This window comes from Polypterus senegalus, chromosome 7, assembly GCF_016835505.1.
Source record: "Polypterus senegalus isolate Bchr_013 chromosome 7, ASM1683550v1, whole genome shotgun sequence".
Classification (NCBI taxonomy): Eukaryota; Metazoa; Chordata; class Cladistia; order Polypteriformes; family Polypteridae; genus Polypterus; species Polypterus senegalus.
The window spans coordinates 92,142,289-92,161,342 of NC_053160.1; the positions used below are offsets into that span (position 1 = coordinate 92,142,289).

Consider the following 19,054-nt stretch of genomic DNA (forward strand, 5'->3'; position numbering starts at 1 on the left):
TATTTCTGACCATGCCCCTCTGATCTTAGAGCTAAATTCATTATGCCCCACATACTCAACTTGCAGATGGCATCTTAACCCACTTTTATTAGCAGATGAGAAGTGTACAGAATTTATATAAAAACAAATCAGTTTTTTATCTAGAAACAAATATATCCTAAGAGGTCTCCACAGGAATACCCTGAAGGCCTTCTTAAGAGGACAGATTATCTCATATCTTTCCCACAGAAATAAATTAGAAACCCAGAAGGAATCAGAGCTAACCAGTGAAATTACTAGAATAGATCAAGAATATGCCAGGTGTCCAAGTGAGGCTCTTCATAGGAAAAGGCAGGCTGTGCATTCAGAGCTCAATCTCTTAACAACTAAAGAAACTGAAAAACTCATTTTTAAATAAAGATATCATTATTATGAACATGGAGAGGAAGCTTATAAGCTCTTAGCTCAACAAATCCACAAGCAAGAACTTCGCAATGCAATCCCAGTAATCAGCAACACAAACGGAGACAAAATCATTGACCATAAAAATATAATGCACACATTTAGAGACTACTATAAATCCTTATATTCTACTGAGTTTAAAGAAGACAAGACGCAATCTAATGTATTTCTGGATGCATTACAGATACCACAAATAGATATTCTTAGTAAAGATGAATAGGATAAACCTTTGGCATTATCAGAAATACTAAATGCTATAAAGTCACTTGAGAGTGGGAAAGCAGCACGCCCTGATGGCTACCCTGTAGAATTTTATAAGACATTCTCCACTCAGCTGGCTCCCCTCTTATTAGCAACATTTACAGAAGCTAGAGACAAACAAACTCTACCAAGCAAAGCATTAATCACCGTCTTTCCTAAACAAAATAAGGACTTTTTACAATGTGCATCATACAGATGAATTTCACTTCTGAATAATGATGTTAAGATACTCTCAATAATCCTAGCTATAAGAATGGAGAAAGTGCTGCCTTCGATAATATCACAAGATCAAACAGGATTTATTAAAGGCCGACACTTAGATTCCAATCTTTGACGCCTGTTTAATGTAATATATTCACCCGCAAAGTCAAACACCCCAGAGATATTATCGTTGGATGCAGAAAAAGCATTTGGTATGATTGAATGGAACTACCTTTGTAGTGAAAACTACTACTTTCACTACATTGGAGAAATTTGGGTTTGGCCCGAACATTTTTGCATGGATCAAACTACTGTATACCAATCCAGAAGCTTCAGTTTGTATTAACAACATTAATTCAGACTACTTTAAACTAGAACATGGTACCAGACAAGGATGCCCCTTGTCACCACTACTTTTTGCAATCGCCATTGAGCAACTGGTAGTTCACTGTTGAAATGCTTATCAGATAAAGGGGATTATCAGAGAAGGATTTCAACAGAAAGTTCTCTATATGCAGATGATACGGTACTTTATATATCGGACCCACAAAATACTGTGCCTGCAGTCCTAAGAGCACTTACAGAATTTCAAAAGATTTCTGGTCTCAGAATTAATTTGAATAAAAGTGTGCTCTTTCCAGTGAATTCTCAAGCATACAATATTAGATTGGACACCTTCCCTTCTATCATTGCAGATCAGTTGAAATACCTAGGGTTAAACATCACAAGTAAACATAAAGCAATTTATCAACAAAATTTCACCGTCTGTATGGAAAAAATTAAACAAGTCTTGCATAGATGGTCAGCCCTTCATCTCACTTTAGCTGGAAAAATTTACATTGTTAAGATGAATATCCTTCTTCAGGTTCTCTTTTTATTTCAAAGCCTTCCAATATACATCAATAAATCATTTTTAAGCAATTAGGTTCAACCATAACCTCATTTATTTGGAATTTAAAACATCCATATTTCCAAATAGCGACCCTACAAAGACCTAAGGCAAAAGGTGGCATGGCTCTACCTAACTTTCAGTTTTATTACTTGTCAGCAAACATACAAGCTATAAAAACCTGGACATGGACACAAATAGAAGAACATACACAGGCTTGGTCCGCAATAGAAATAAAATCCTGCAGTACTTCTTTATATTCCCTGCTTTGTGCCACTATAAATGCAAGTTATCGCCAATATACTTACAACCCAATTGTACTTCACTCACTCAGAATATGGAACCAATGTAGGAAGCATTTTAAGATAGAGAAGCTTTTATCTGTGGCACCTCTTCACGAGAACCAACTTTTTCAACCTTTGCAAACAAATACAGTTTTTAATATCTGGAAAACATTTGGGATTAAATCAGTTAGAGATCTGTACATAGACAATGTCTTTGCATCCTACGAACAACTACATTCCAAATTTAACTTTCCAGCAACACATTTCTTTCACTACCTTCAAATTAGAAACTTTGTTAAACAGAACCTGCCCAATTTTCCTCACCTCCCTGTATGCTGGAAAAAATATTGCTCAGTTTCGAGGACTCGAGACAGCATTTCTGCGATATATATAAAACCATTTTACAGTCCCTCCCTTTCAAAGATCCAAGAGGACAGTGGGGAAAGGATCTCTTACTCAATATCTCAGAAAAGAAGTGAAAGGTGGCAATGCAGAGAATTCACTCAAGCTCCATATAAGCAAAGCATACAATTATTCAACTCAAAATTATATATTGAGCACATCTGTCTCGTTTAAAATTGTCCAAAATGTTTCCAGGGCAAGATCCAACCTACGAACGCTGCAATCAAGTTCCAGCCTCACTGGGTCACATGCTTTGGGCCTGCCCCAAATTAACATCTTTCTATACCAAAATTTTTAAATGCCTTTCTGAAAGCCTTGGTGTTACAATCCTTTCTAACCCGTTAACAGCTGTGTTTGGTGTGCTTCCAGATGGACTTAAAGTGGAGAAGGACAAACAAACTGTAATTGCCTTTACTACACTATTGGCACGCAGACTTATCTTGCTCCACTGGAAGAATCCTAACTCTCCTCTTTTAAGTCAGTGGGTAACTGATGTTTTACACTATTTGAAATTGGAAAAAAATCTAATTCTCACTTAGAGGATCTGTGCAGAACTTTTTCAAAACCTGGCTGGATCTAATCAATAACATTTTAGATTAAGATCTCAAAGCACTGAGGAAGCAGATTCTCTCCCCATTTCTTCTTCTCAATTTATCTTTATCTACTTATTAATTCATCGATTTACTTATTTTTACTAGCTTTAAGTTTAACTCAGTTGGCCATGTTCTCTTTCTCAGGGGTAAGAGTTGATTTGTTTTTAATCCTATTTTTGTAAAAATCGATCTATTCGTATGGATTGTTGTGCGAGTACAATAAATCAATTAAATTATAAAAAAAATTCTGATTCCGACCCCTTTGACGTCACTTCCAGGTTCGAGTCTATGGATAAAGACCCTTCCGGTTCTGTCTCATCTGAGGTCATTTCCTATACTGGCCTTTAAAAGTCTCCACCTTTCCATATCCCCTCAGTTCTGTTTTGGATTCTGATTTGTACAATTCAGTGCTATCAAATTATTCAATTTTGCAGCCAAGAAAAAGTATACGGGTGGCTGCCCCAAACCTTGCTATGGCCCTTCATTGGGTTTGTGACAGCAAATAATGTGATATATTCAGAGTGACAAAGTAAACCTAATGTGGGAACTGAATAGGCAATATTATGAATTACATTGTCACACTTTGCCATGCTGCTTTCCTAAAATATACAGTACACAGGTAGGTTTATCCACCCGAAGGTGAATGAGAGGCTAAACTACTCATATTTGTGAGGTGGCTGTTCTAAATAAAAAAGGCTATTAACAGACATACAGTATTTAGAAATAGTAAGTAATTTTTGTTTGAGACTTTTTAAGCAGTTGTGAACTGAAATGATCAGTGAGAAATGAAAATAGAGATGATGTTGCCTATTTTAGTATTTATGTTACCCCTAATTTCATATTCAAAACCAGGTGAGTTAAGTGGGCTGGTTCATTTCAATAGATTTACTTTGCCCCTCATAAAATATTCTTCAAGGAATCAGAATTTTTACTTAAGTAGTTTATGTTATGAAATGTCAGGGTTACATCAAAGAAATAAGTGTTTCATTCAACTCTTTGTAGTCTGTGATGCTGTAAAGTGAATGTTTCATTATACTTCTAAAAGGAAATCCTCTTAGTCAGGGAGTTACATGCACATTATTAACTAAAATGTTTTAAAAAAAAATACTTCTGAATGTCTATATTGATAATTTATTTTATGACTAAGGAGGTGTCACTATATTTACTACTGCACTAACATTTTGGCATTTACACAGCTTTAGGTTTCTTTAGGGCTTATTTGACAGCACATAATTTTCCACTGATATGTATTTTGTTTCTTCAAGTTAAGTCATTTTAGTTGACATGGCATTTCATTTTGCTGAACATACTTGTTTAAGGCAGAGACAATTTTACCCTCATTAGTAGCTGTTTTTTTCTTACAGATTTCTACTTTGAAGAGCCTAAGCACATTGGGAATATCTTAGTGAATCCTTGTTTTAAAAGTATCATCACTTTCAGTAATACTTTGAAATATTGAATCAAGAGAACTGGTTTTCTCAGGTTTTAACTTTCCACAGGCCTCACTCTTGTTATCTATTAGTTCTTAGAATTTGTTCATTAGCCTTGGTGTTGTGTTTTCCCTCACTCTTAAAAATGGCTTTTTTGAATGAGCATTATTTTTTCAAAGTAAGTGTACCATTCCATGTTTTTGCCATTTCCTTTTTTGCAGACAATACCATAAAAATAGAGCTATAAATAAATAAAAGAAGCTGTCACTTGTCAAAAGACAAGTTCATTTACAAATTATATAAATGGAAAACCAGAAACAAGTATTAATATAAAAAAGTTAAAGCAACTATAACTGTTATCAAAATATCTTTATATGAATTAATCTGCACTCTTCAATAATCACATCATGTGATTATAATACCCCTTTGCTCCCTAGGCTAGGGTGCTGACCTGATTTCCTTAAGCTAACTAGTTCTCAGCACTTTATTTTAAACCTTCTCTGTTTTTATTTTCTCTTGACACATACAATTTTAACTTGGAAATATTAAATTAAAGTCCTTGATCTTGTTTAAATGTCTATTACACAAAAAAAAAGTCCTTGTTTGAAAACAATTGCCTGATTGCTGTCCAAGCTTCAATAAACCTGACCTCTTTCTGAAGTTGATGGGCCCACTGTAGAACGGACCCATGTTGCTCTTGCCGGCCATGTGGGAGGAGTTGAAGGAGGTAGCAGGGAAAAGGGATGTCTGGGCATCATTGCATAGACTGCTGCCCTTGTGACCCAGACCCAGATAAGCAACAGAAAATGGATGGATGGGTGGACAAGATCATTGAAAGTTGTTTGCTTGAAACTTATATTTGTAGTGTTAAATTTTTCATAAAACGGTAAGAGTGTATCTACATCTTGGGTAGATTCTACAGTGTGTCCTGGTGAGGAGAGTTGTCAAAGGCACACCAGACATGCACGGGTGTACCCCAAGGACCAGTGCTGGGTCCTCTACTTTTCTCTCAGTAGACCACCTTGCTGGGCCCCATTATCCAATCCCATGGGTTCTTTTATTAGTTTTCTGCTGATGATACAAAGCATACCCTTCATTCTCTCTGGTGGACAATACAGTATCAGATAGAGTCTCTGCATGTGTTACTGATATCTGGACCTTGATGAAGGATCACCATCTACAGCTCAAAACTGGCAAAAAATGAGTTTCTTGAGATCCCGGCCAGCCAGTTTGTTCAATTCCCCCATCTCTGTACAGCTTGGCTTACTGTCACTAACACCAAATCAGTACGTAACCTTGGAGTGGTGATTGATGAGCAGCTATCTTATTCTGACCACATTTCTACTGTTTTTTGTTAATGCAAGTCTGCACTGTACAACATCCAAAAGATCAGACCTTATCTGACAGAATATGCAACACATCTTCTGATCCATGCATTGGTGTTGTCGCATCTGGAATGCTGCAACTCGCTTGTGGCAGGAGTACCCACATGTTCTATCAAACCGCTGCAGATGGTCCAGAATGCAGTGGTGTGTCTTGTATTTAACCAGATGAGACAGGCACGTGTCACTCCTGTCTTCAGGTTGCTACATTGGCTCCCTGTAATACACATATTAAGATCAAATCTCTGATGCTTGCCTACATGTGTGGATCAGCACATGAGTGTATAGAGACAATGGTGAAGTCTTATACTCCTCCTCACCCACTTAGGTCTGAAAAGTAATAGCGTCTGGTGATGCCGCCCCTAAGTGGTATCAAGTCTCAATCCAGACTCTTTTCCTGTGTAGTTGGTAGCTCGTTTAACAAGTGTGGAAGATAGATGGTGCTATAACATGCTAACCCGACACAGACAGATACTAGTGGCACAAGTCCAAAAAGCACAAGCGAATTTATTTATATACAGTGTCCCCAACAGCCCAGTTACACACTTTCCTTTCTTTACTTTCTTATTCTCCTTTTCTTTTCTTCTCCACTCCTCCTCAGCAAGCTTTGTCCTCCTCCTCTCGACTCTGGCTTCTGGAATGATGACTGCTGGCTCCTTTTATAACAACCCCGGAAGTGCTCCAGGTGCTCATTGACTTACTTCTGGCAGCCCAAGAGGGCTCAGCAGCTGTTGCAGCACCCCCTGGTGGCACCCCCCGGATCCCCACAGGGCTGTAGATAGCTCCAACTCCCATGAAGCCTTGTAGGAGTCCGTGGCACCGCTGCAACCCAGGGGGCTACCATCTAGTGTTCCGGGGCAGATAACATTATGACCACACTTGCTCCCATTTCTTCCAGCATGGAGGCGTCATGGCTGGACAAGCACCCTGGCCGTCCACCACACAAGCTACCCATCTCCATCCGTACTACTGACTCCTTCAATGTATTTAAGAAGCTATTGAAGACTCATATGTTCTAATTGATAGGAAAAAACCTTTGCTTTTATTTTTATTTTATACAGTATTGTTGGTGACTTTGTTGTTCGACAAACTGTTAAGTTTAATTGCTTTATTGATTGTAATCCATAATTGTATATTTATTAGTTATTACATCTTTTTCACTTATGGCAATAAACTTTTTTGTTACCTGTCCTCCTACAATTGCTGAACAAACAGGATCTAGCTTAATGTTACTGGATTATCTTTACTCTTTTGTAAGCCACTTTGGATAAAAGTGTCTGCCAAGCAAATGCATGTAAATGTAAGACTAATAAATAATTTAGTAAGGGTTAAGAATTTTACTTGAAAATAATAAGAAAATAAATAACTTTGCAGAGTTGAAGTTCATTGTAAAGATACAGGAAATACAAGAGAGGGGTTGTAGAAAGTTAAGGCTGAAGCAGTTATGCAATTTACACATAATGAATTACACATTACCAAGTCAATAATATAACTATCCTCTAAGGGTAGAAAGAATAGCATGCCTTGTTCTTTTCTTTTTCTTCTCCACCACCACAGCTATCACCCAAGTTACATAACGATAGTAGATTAAAATGATAATCAATCAACTGGAGTAGCAGAGGAGACACAGATGAAGCAAAATAAAATTAAAGAATCAACATAACATTGTACTCTTGACTTTAAACAGATTACTGAAAACTGATTTCTTTCAAAATCACAATATAAGCATCTCCAAAAGCGCTAAAATTAAAACCTGCATTAAAGCCTGACAAATGCCATCCTTCATTTTTCACTACTATCTATGAATTGATTGATGACACTCTTCACTTTTACTCCTGGCTTCCCGAGATGTTCTCTATAGTCAGATTGTCATTTGAAAAACTCTATGATGTCGTGCATTGAGCGGATGATGATAATGCGTTAAATAGATAGAAAAACTAAAAAGGATTCATGGGTTAATGTGTAAAGGTGATTATGGTTTCAATTGCATTGAATTCTGTGATTATATTGGGCTTGTCAGTTTACTTCAGGGACCTAAATTTAATTTACGTGTTTATGGTTTATGAGTTACTTTAGTAAAGTTATGATTTTGTGCTCACTTTCACCATCAGCTACCTGTTAGACTGATCAGGTCAAGTACAAATACAGACAAAACAGAATTTGGTATGGACTTTTCAACTCAGTTTTACCATTGCAACCTTTCTATAGCATTGCTACTTTATATAGCCTGGACAGAGAGCATTTATGGCACCTTTGATTAAACAGTAATGTGTTTCAAGCCCCGAACTTAACATTGTTGTTTCAGTTCCATTCAATAATTTTCCATTTTATTTTGAACTCCTTATGGAAGTGTTTGAACTATTTGAAAATGTATTTGCTCCTTTTCTGCATTCCACTGCAATTTTTAATGTTTTTAGGATTTAGTCAAAAGCGAAATCTGTGTTTAAAGCTTATTTTATTTTTCTGATGAACAAATGGTATCCAACACCAACTGGCATTTTGTGAAAAGGGACAATGGCTTACCAACCAAAGTTATTCAAAGTGCCCAGTGTAAAATCATTCAGTAAATCTTAATAAAATCAAAAGAACCATCGGTTTCTCTTGTCTCAGGAAAAGTTAGTGTTCATAACTCCAGAATCAAAAAGGCAATGCAGAAAAACACAGTGCCAATGTAGAACTTTGGGATTTGAGTAAGAAACTAGAAACTATTGAAAAACACAACTGCAGAATGTGCAAACTCCATGCCGGCAGTGCCTGGGCAAGGCGCTGAATCCAGAACTCAGCTGCTAAAGTCCGCAGTGCTTCATTGTGCTTTCTCTAATGTCACTGCCTTACATCTTACCGCAGCTCCATTTCCACCGGCTTACTTATAAAGTTAGATCCAGATATGGGCAGTAAATGTAGACAGAGCAAAGCTTTTAAAGTTCCTGCTGTATATCATTATTTCCAGACAGATGCAGTTAATTGCACACATTATTATTAGAGCCTAAGCCAAAATGTTCTGAAATGAATGGCTACTATTAATGGTATTTGTGCTCCTGTGGAGTATGGGTTATTTCTTGTATGCCTGTTTATGTAGGGCTGACAGCACCATATAACTGTGTGTAAGATTTATTGAACTTAACAATTCATTTTGAAACTGTTTATGATACGCTTCAAATGAAGCCTTCTTCCTATTACCTTGTTGCTCTGCCTATTCTACTTATTTTATACTGGTCTTTAAAAGTGTATAACTAATGCTGTATTGTTTAATTGTGAAATCTGATACTGTAGTGTAATTATGTACATGCCTTATGATGGAACACGCTGCTAGAGATATATAAAATGCAAAATCCAACTTGATTAGATGATTTGTCTATTGTTTCCTTATTAATTTGTTTAATGTCTGTAGCCGTGTGTTTCCTGTTTCCAGATAGAATGCAGGCTATGCAGAATGAACTGCATGTATCTGATACAAACTGTTACAAAGTGGATAGAGGAACTTCAAAGTTTTATGTAAAGTCGCCTACATGTTGAGATTTTTGAACTTGGAAATCATGTTTTTTTGTAAAGAAACCCACACACTAATGCACTATTGACTTCTTCATTGACTATGGCTGTATTGACGCTGCAGCTAAATTACAATTTTTTTCACTTATTTGATTCATAGCTATTTCTTTTTAGAGATGTATAAAAAAACAACAAAAAAAAAACACATGGAATCATAAGTTATCAGATTTGATGTAGACCTCTTTTATTTGTAGAACTAAATCTTCATCTAAAGACCTATGCAATTTGAATGCGACCTGAATTTGAGAACTTAAATCAGAATTTTCTGGAAATTTAGAATTACAGATTAGATTACAGTGCTAAACTCAGCATGCAAAGATAAAAAAACAAGGTGTCAGATTTAATAAGTCATGGGTGTGACTGTTGTCAGCCAATATACAGTACAGGCCAAAAGTTTGGACACACCTCCTCATTCAATGTGTTTTCTTTATTTTCATGACCATTTACATTGGTAGATTCTCACTGAAGGCATCAAAACTATGAATGAACACATGTGGAGTTATGTACTTAACAAAAGAAGGTGAAATAACTGAAAACATGTTTTATATTCTAGTTTCTTCAAAATAGCCACCCTTTGCTCTGATTACTGCTTTGCACACTCTTGGCATTCTTTAGATGAGCTTCAACAGGTAGTCACCTGAAATGGTTTTATTGTTTCAGTGAGAACCTACCAATGTAAATGGTCATGAAAGTAAAGAAAACACATTGAATGAGGAGGTGTGTCCAAACTTTTGGCCTGTACTGTATCTCAATTGCTTTGTGTTTTCTGATGGAAATGGAGTACATCTTGGTTGTATTCTTCATATTCCTGTTCTTTAGAACTCATTTTGACATAAGCAATGAAATGTTCTGAAATTTTCAAATCACCGTTTTTCATCAAAACTCTCCAATTCTTGTCCTCATCAGTCTTGGCTCTTATTTGATGTCCACAGGTTTCTACATACATATGTGACAGTGATAAATGCGCTTAAAGGAACTTCAACAATGTTTCATTTTCTTTTATCTCTTCCTTGCCATCAGAAGCTGACAAAGTCACAGACAGTCTGTGATGAAAACAATATTAAGAATTGTAGATGCCAGCATGCTGTTGGTGCTCGTGTTGGTCTATTAAATTGTATCTATATGAAAAATGTATTTTCAATAATTTTTTGTTTGTGGAGCACATTCAAGACATATACACACTTGTATTGGATTTGGACAACTTGAAAAATTGATTTGAACAGTGAAACAAATAAATTGTTTATGAGCCAAAAACTGGAAATCTTTCACTTTTAGTGGCAGTGTGATCAAAGCTAATGTATCTGCATTTTTCCAGCTTTTCAACTTCATCAAATTCAATTTGTGATGGATGGTCACCGGGGTCTTTACTAGGCCAGGACACTTCCTTCAGGGAAGCTTTTAAAGGGCGCTATCTCCCTCAAACTGCTATTTGGCACAACCCGGGGTGTAACGGCACCTCTGAGTCCCACAGGGCTAAATTGGGTTTGGTAATGGTCTATCAGCCCTTTTGGGTTCCAGGGATGCCACCAGAGGGAAGTGCGGGAGCTGCAGAGCCCTACACTGGGCTTCCACCTCACCTGAGAGTAATTCCAGACCTCCCTAAAGAGCCACTTGAAGTTCTCCTGAGTGCGGCTTAAAAAGGAACCAGAGAAAAAGCCAGATTTGGGTGGGAGAAGATGAAGCTTCTCATTGGAGATGGAAAGACAAAAGAGGAAGAAAGGACTGTTTCTTGTACTTGTGACTGTGCTTACCACAGTTGGGAGCAAGGGAGAAGAGCTTCACACTATAAATAAACATGTCTTGTGCTGGACTTGTGCCTCTGTGTCTGGTGTGTTGCGTGTTTGGGGAGCTGTATACCCCCTGGTTTTCACAACTTCTAAACAAGTCAAGTCATTTCTAATATAGTAATTTATTTATATAGCATATTTGGTTCAACTTCTGCTGTTTTTAAAGTGCTTTCCAGTTGAAAAGCATTGAATAACAAATACTACATACATAATAAAATATATAAATAAAATAGCATAAATGACTTAACAGAATACAATATATACGAGGGGAAGTCAAAAAGTAAAGGGACATTTGAGAAAAGGGGCATTTATTCTAATGATAGAAATGTGGAACATACCTTATTTTTCACAAGTTTTTTGATTCCGTTGGAAAAAAAGTTTTTCGGTTGCATCTGCAACCAATTTTGGAATCAACGACTATCACATTGTCCTCACTGGTTGACGTTGATGGCCTGCCCGATCTTTCTTCGTCACATAAAGAAGTTCTTCCCTGTTTGAAGCGCTCTATCCATTCGTAGATCTTGCTTCGCGATAAACAGTTGTCAACATACTGTGCTCGCATTCGACGAATAATGTCCGCAGGTTTAACACCTTCCGCAAACAAAAATTGAATCGCTGCCCTTAATTTCCTCCTTGGTGCAGATCGACAATGGAGCTGTCATGTTTAACGGTCTGCTACACTCCAACGAATAACTCGGGAATAAGAGTTACATGTTGTATAGAAGTGTTGGCGACTACACTCATTCAGCGCTGGATACGAGCAGTGTTGCCAAACTCTAAAAAGAGAAATTAAAAAAATCCCTTTACTTTTTGACTTCCCCTCGTATAAATAAAATAATCTGAAAACATGCATACAAAAAGTAAGAAAATAAAAATGTAAATAAAAGTTATTAAAATGAGATTAAAAGCAACATACTAGTGGACTTGACAAAAGCCAGAGGAGAACCTAAAACTGAAATGCAAGAAAGAGAAAAATTTTTGTCTTTAATTTACATTTAAACCCATTAATAGTATGGTCGCCTTTGGTTTTAAGACTTGAATGAGGAATTGAGAGGAGCTGTTGTGAGAATGACTTAAGTGACCAGGGAGCTGGAGGTTGGGAGCATGCGGTAAATACAGCACATTCCCACACTCACCACTGGACAAACCACCCAGACTAGGACACAAGTGCAGTGGGTGACACCTCAGCACCACACTGAAACAGTGTGAGGTTTTTTTTACAGTGGCTGGAGTGCCTAACCCCCAAATTTTCCTTTGTAAGTCGGAGGACCAGCTTGTAGGGCTAGATTCAGTTTAACGTCATACCCTGGACAAAGCAATTACAGGTTAAGATCCTTGCTTAAGGGCCCAGTGGAGTACAGTCACTTCTGGCATTTACAGGATTCAAACCGGCAACCTTCCGATTGCAGGCACAGTTCCCTAGCCTCACCCTAATATGGAAATAGCAGATTTGAATGTATTGAGGGGTTAATCTATTGAGTGCTTTAAAAAACAGCAAAAAAAGTTAAAAGAAACTTTGTATTTCACAGGTAACCAATGCAAATGAGCTGGAACAGGAGTGATATGCTGTCTTTTTTTTATTCCAGTTAAAAGTCGAGTACTGTAGGAGGAAGCTGAGTGGACCGATAGAAGGTAATTCCACACCAGGCCAGGGGGCATGGGGTGCACTAAAAGTTTCTCTATTTACTCTGTAGACCAAACACGGGAACACCTGCCTGATGCCTCATACAAAACTTCACATCTGGTTCCAGTGCCAAGGGTTATATCATTTTCGGTTTCAATACCCAGTAAGATGTCACTTCTGTTTCAAGCCCCAAGAAAGATGTCACTTCCGCTTCTGACATAGATGACATCACTTCCTTTGACGGCCTTTAAAGCCTCCATCTTTGGCACTACTCATTAGTTCATGTTGAGAACTCGTCCTGAGCACATTATGTACATTATGTGGGGGTGGCTACCCAAATCATTTTGTGGGTCTGAGGGTGACTTCTTTCACAATGGCTAGCATACAACAGTTTGGAATACTTTTTGTAATGAAGAAATGCTAGTAATATTACATGTGCATCATTACTTTGGCTTTTTTGGTCAAGTAATATAACAGAAACATTACTGAAGAAAAATATACAGCAAATGTCATGACAAGCAAGAAATACACTTGTGGCTTTGTCTATGTTTTTAAATATGTATAAATTAAAATTGCTAAATATATAGTAGTGATGGTACTAGTGCATATGAAACTGGTAAAATAAGAGTATGATATTATGTTTGTTTTTAAAAAGTTCTTTGAACATGTTTGAGCAACAGAGAGGAAGTGTTATTACTATTATAGGGCTATAACAGAAGGATCATTATTAAACATTATACAAATCTGTTAATCTTTTGTTAAAAACAAATTCTTGCTAAGAAATTGTTGCCAGAATTCTTATCTATGTCATCACCAAACTAAACCTTTAATTCTCTCTTTTAACCCTATTATTGTCCCTTTCATCAAAATTAAAATCATACTATAAAACTGTTTTTAAGAAGCATCTCATACTATTCACCAAATTAAACCTAATCTTTTTTTGTTTTTTTTGAGTTGCTTTAGTGTTAGACTGTCACTGATTCTTTGCGATGCTATTTTGCAGCCCTTCATTCTAGCCACAGCCATTGCTGCAACAAACAACATGGTAATGCCTGTAAAAATAATGCTAAAAATTTATAACAACAGAAATAAGCACGGTATATAATTAGAAATTGCATATATTGTCTGTGTGTGAATGTAAGCATCTTTGTATATGAAATTTTTTGCAATAGGAATTAATGTAAGAACAAAATTGAACCAAATATTCTAATGACGTTTCTCATCTTTTCCACATGACCTTAGTCATTTAATTTAAAAAAAATGCAGAATCTCATTTGATTTTTCAGGCTATACAGTGAAAATCAATAAAATTCCTTATGAGATTATAGTACTAAGGTGTTGTACCGTGTTAGCCATTATTAATGTAGAGAAAAGTCAAGCAAAATGACACCTTTTATTGGCTAACTAAAAAGATTACAATGTGCAAGCTTTTGAGGCAACAGGCCTCTTCTTCAGGCGATTTACATCTCAACTGAAGAAGGGGCCTTAGTTGCCTCGAAAGCTTGCATATTGTAATCTTTTTAGTTAGCCAATAAATGGTCTTATGAGATTATGAAATCGAGCAAACCTAACCCAACCTTTCTTGAACAAATAGGTGTACAGTAGAGCAACATCTCACCCTATATTTGAGAGCAATATTTTACTATGCAATAAAACACTTTATGCAAATTTAAAATTCTGAGCCATTTTTACTTTACAGCATTACAACAATTATTCCTAAAATTGTCTTTCATACTAAACATTTAATTGATATTGACAACTGAAACACCACATAAAAGTACATTTACATGCATTTATCTGTTTAAAAACATTGCTTTAACTGTTCGATGTGAAAACATAGTTAATGTGATGTACTTTTACAGAATTTGTTTTGTTGTGTATTCATTTAATTTTCCGTAATAACATCAATTTGAGTTTTGAAGGTCTCCAAAGCCTTCCAGTCCACCACACTATTTGGTCACTTAATCTTTGTGTCTGTGTTTCTCTGTGTTAATAAAAAATGTCTAATGTAGCCAGGAATTGATTTTTAACTATTTTACCATACCTACAAGTGAAATGGAATGAAAATGGCACAAACTGAAAATGCTTCACAATGCAACATGGACCAGTCCAAATACAATTTTACATTAATTTTGCTGTTTAATGACAGAAGGTGGCTTAGCCTACTGTGAGTATACAATTCATTTTGACAAAAACATCATTTTATTATGAAAAATTACAGTTAACATCCTTAAAATACTGTCAATTATTTACAGTGTAGTATCAATCAATAGCTAAGGAGGAACAACTCAACAGCAAATCTAATCAAAAATCAAATTCTTCTCATTCCTGCATTCAGAAGCATTTTTTAATGAAACCATTCTTTTGTTGCCATACAAACATGTAATAAAAGAGTATAGTGACTGTTTCTATATACGTTTTCTTTAGCTGTACAACTACATTTTTATTGAACTGTTATATCGCAAAAGAGGAGTCATGAACATTTAAATATATTATAGAGGAACTATGTTTTATCAAAGTGGATAAAAACAGCCATGATATTCATGATAACACACTTAGTAATATACAGAAGAGCTAAACTATACTAAATTGAAGGAAAAAAATAATTATCATATCTCGAAGCCTACCTACTGTGTAAACATGACTTCGTCAAGATATGTTGCTATTAATTTTACAATATTTACAAATTTTTCAACTCCCTGTATACATAGTTAATTTGCTTTCAATACACATATTGTATGTAATATGGACATTTGGCATACTGTTGAGTACTGTAAAATAAATCAGCCTCGGACACACAGAAAGGTTTGGGTAAGCCACCCATATATTGTACCTGGCTGAAAAAGGTTTTAGTCATCGCACTGAAGTGCACAGTTCGAGTTCTCAGTCTGAACTGATTTGTCAAGGTAAAATGTCATGTTTATAGACCAGGTCCCAGAAATTATGTCATCTTGGATGCCGGGACTGGAAGTGATGTTTCAAGATGGTGCCGGAACCAGTAGTGACACCTTTCGGGGCACTAGAACCAGAAGTGATGTCTTTCAGTGAGCCTGAACTGGAAGTGACATCTTTGAAAAGAAATCAGGCAGGTTTTCCCATACTTGGTCTGCAGAGAAAACAGAGGGAAGTTTAGTGCACCTCGCCACCCCCTGACTTGGCGTGGAATTACTTTTATTCGGTCCACTCAGCTTCCTTCTATTCGCACGTGTGTGACTGTACACAATCCTACTTTACAAATATTACTGCTGCAGCAGCCATCAATATCCCCACATTTTGACAAGGATTGAGAAACTCTATTGTTTAATTCATTTTGTGAGATCTGAGAACTTACAATGTGCATTTTCTAATCTTGTTTATCAGAAAAGATGCAATGTGATTCTGGGTACAATTCCAAAATGTTCTCTGGTAGATTACATTCTGTTCATATGTTAAAGATTATTAGATGTTGGCTTCTATTAGAGAAAAATGTAAATAATTCAGTAGTTTGTGTTGCTGCCTCATAGTTTCATATCTGTAGGCTCAAGTCCTGGCTCTCTCACTGCCAGTACGAGGCATGCACATTCACTTTTTTCTTCTCTGATGTTTATGTTATAATGATTGGTGGCTCTAATGTGCATTAGTATGCCTTGCGATTGAATGGTATTTTATCTAGTTATGAACTTTACCCTGCACCCAGTGCTGCTAACTCTGTAATGTAGTGATTCTGTAATGAAGTTCTGATATAAAATTACTAAAACTGACTAAATGCAAGAGAATATTAAGGTAATATTTTCTAAGAATGTCTCAGAATAGTCTGCAGCACATTTTTAATTCATAAAATAACATTAGAATAGGATAAAATTAGATATATGTTGACATGGCTTCAAGAGACAATTCACAACAGCACTATCAAATTATAGAACTCAGCTATTAAAAGCAAACCACAATTTGATTTAAAATCTAAAAGTCACTTTCCAATATTGTTTTTATAATCCAGTTAGTCTGTACATCCCAAGATAATAATTGTTGAATATGAGGACTGGCAGAAATTTCATCACCCAGAATCTAAGGTGTTCAGTCAAAAATTGGCTACACACCTATAAGTACTTCTTCTGATGCATCCGGCAAAACAGAAGATCATTAAATACAGCAAACCATATGCATGGAATCTCAATCTTGGTTAGAATTTTAACACTCAATATGTTTCAAAGGTCTAGCACCTGCTGCTAACAATATCTTTGTCTTTATACATTAAAGTACAGATGCTCAAATGGCCAAGAGTAAGCGTGATGAGTCCAGTTTTACATCAAACATCACAGAAATGTTGCATTCATTTTGTTATAGCAAGTAATGTCACAATAATATCCCAGTCAAACTGCATTCTCCTTAAAGTGCAAGATAAAGCACAAATGAAATGAGAAAAAGTCAAAAGAATTGGGTGAGCAATGATGTTTATGGATTCTAGGAAAAATATTTATTGTGAAATATTTTTCCCTTAAAACTGCTATGAGTGAAGCTGGTTCAATTTTATGTGCTGAGGTTAATTCTTGGTGCTTAACAAATAATTTTTTGTAGAAATAAGTGATTGCAATGCATTAACCATGGTAGAACAAATCATCACTTGACACAGGATAAAGTAAATGATGGCATATTGTACATACACATTTATGGACCACTATTTTAAGGATAGGCAATTCATGTAAGGGACATCCATAGTCAGTAGAGCTCACCATTTACACTGATATTTTGACAATACATGTGTCAGTTGCTTGTACATTACACATGAAAAGCACTGTCTTCATGTAGTCATGGAAAAACACTAAGTTTATGATGTTTACTGCACTCCAAACACCGAACACACCATATGTATACAAAAAGCTTATAAGAGCTTAAAACATCTAATAGTCACTCAAAAAAGATAGTGTTTTCTGGCGGAGGTGATGAATAAATGTATGGTAAATCAAGAGTAGTAAATGGATTTTAGTCTGGTTGTCATTGCCAGAAATAATAAGGACACTTAAACCACATTAATTAAAAAATTGTGTTTACATTTTTTACTATGGTTAAAATACATAGAAAGATAACATTTAATAATAAGGTACATTGAAGGGCAGAATGATGAATATGCGGTTTGTGGTCTGGCTTCACAGATGCTGTGTCCTGAGACTGAATCCTTGCCCGTTGTTTGTGTGGAATTTGCATGTTTTCTCTTTGCCTGTATGGATTTTTTTTCTCTGAACATTCCATTATTCATCCCATATTTAAAACCCATGTGATTCAAGGGGTTTGTTCTCCCCTTTCATTCTGTGGCTGCCAGGATGAACCCCAACTCCCTATGACCAGAAGCTGGATAAACAGATTACAAAATGCATTTTTCTTTAGGTTGGGTTATGAATATTTATCATTTTTTGTAAAGTAAAATGTGCTGAATTGTATTTTTTTTCTTGTTTATTTTATCAGCCTTTTACTTTTAGTGTTTCAGTGATTTTAGTTTATTTTCTCTTATTGAAATTATTAAATGATTAAATTCTGCGCCATTTTACTTTACAGCATTGCAACAATTATTCCTAAAATGATATTTCATATTTAAAAAATTAATTGACATTGACAACTGAAACACTACATAAAAGTACATTTACATGCATTTATCTATTTAAAAAACATTGCTTTAACTATTTGATGTGAAAACATAGTTAATGTGATGTACTTTTACAGAATTTGTTTTGTAGTGTATTCACCTATTTTCCCTCATAATAACATCAATTTGAGTTTTGGTCTATAGTACTAGGGTGTTGTACCGTGTTAGCCATTATGAATGTAGAGAAGAGCCAAGCAAAATGACACCTTTTATTGGCTAACTAAAAAGATTACAATATACAAGCTTTCGAGGCAACTCAGGCCACTTCTTCAGGCAAGATGTAATACAGAAACTGAAGTTTCCTGTGTTTATATCCACACACTAGGACAAGAAACAACAATGGTAAATCTTTAAAGGAAAAATCTTAAATGTAAAAAATTAATAGGTTCACTCAGGCTAAGATTAATTTAACAAGAGAGAGAAGAACAATGTATGGTCAAGATCTTTGGATAAGATAACTGTCCAACAAAGTCCTTTGAAGTTTGTGATAAGTTTTTCAAAACAATGTGCCCCTGTTGACAGGTTATCTGTGTCAGTCTGAGAGATGCAAACAGTCCTCATACCTGGCTATAAAACTTGTCTCTATTCAAGCCA

At 35.9% G+C, this 19,054-nt stretch overlaps 1 long non-coding RNA gene across 1 annotated transcript in view; it reads right to left on the reverse strand.

Annotated features, from left to right (window-relative positions):
• LOC120532164 overlaps positions 1-19,054 on the reverse strand; it is a 128,039-nt gene that overhangs the window by 11,530 nt on the left and 97,455 nt on the right. Inside the window, exon 4 of the long non-coding RNA XR_005634229.1 lies at positions 11,558-11,995. This is a non-coding gene — a long non-coding RNA (uncharacterized LOC120532164). The remainder of the gene's footprint in view (positions 1-11,557; positions 11,996-19,054) is intronic.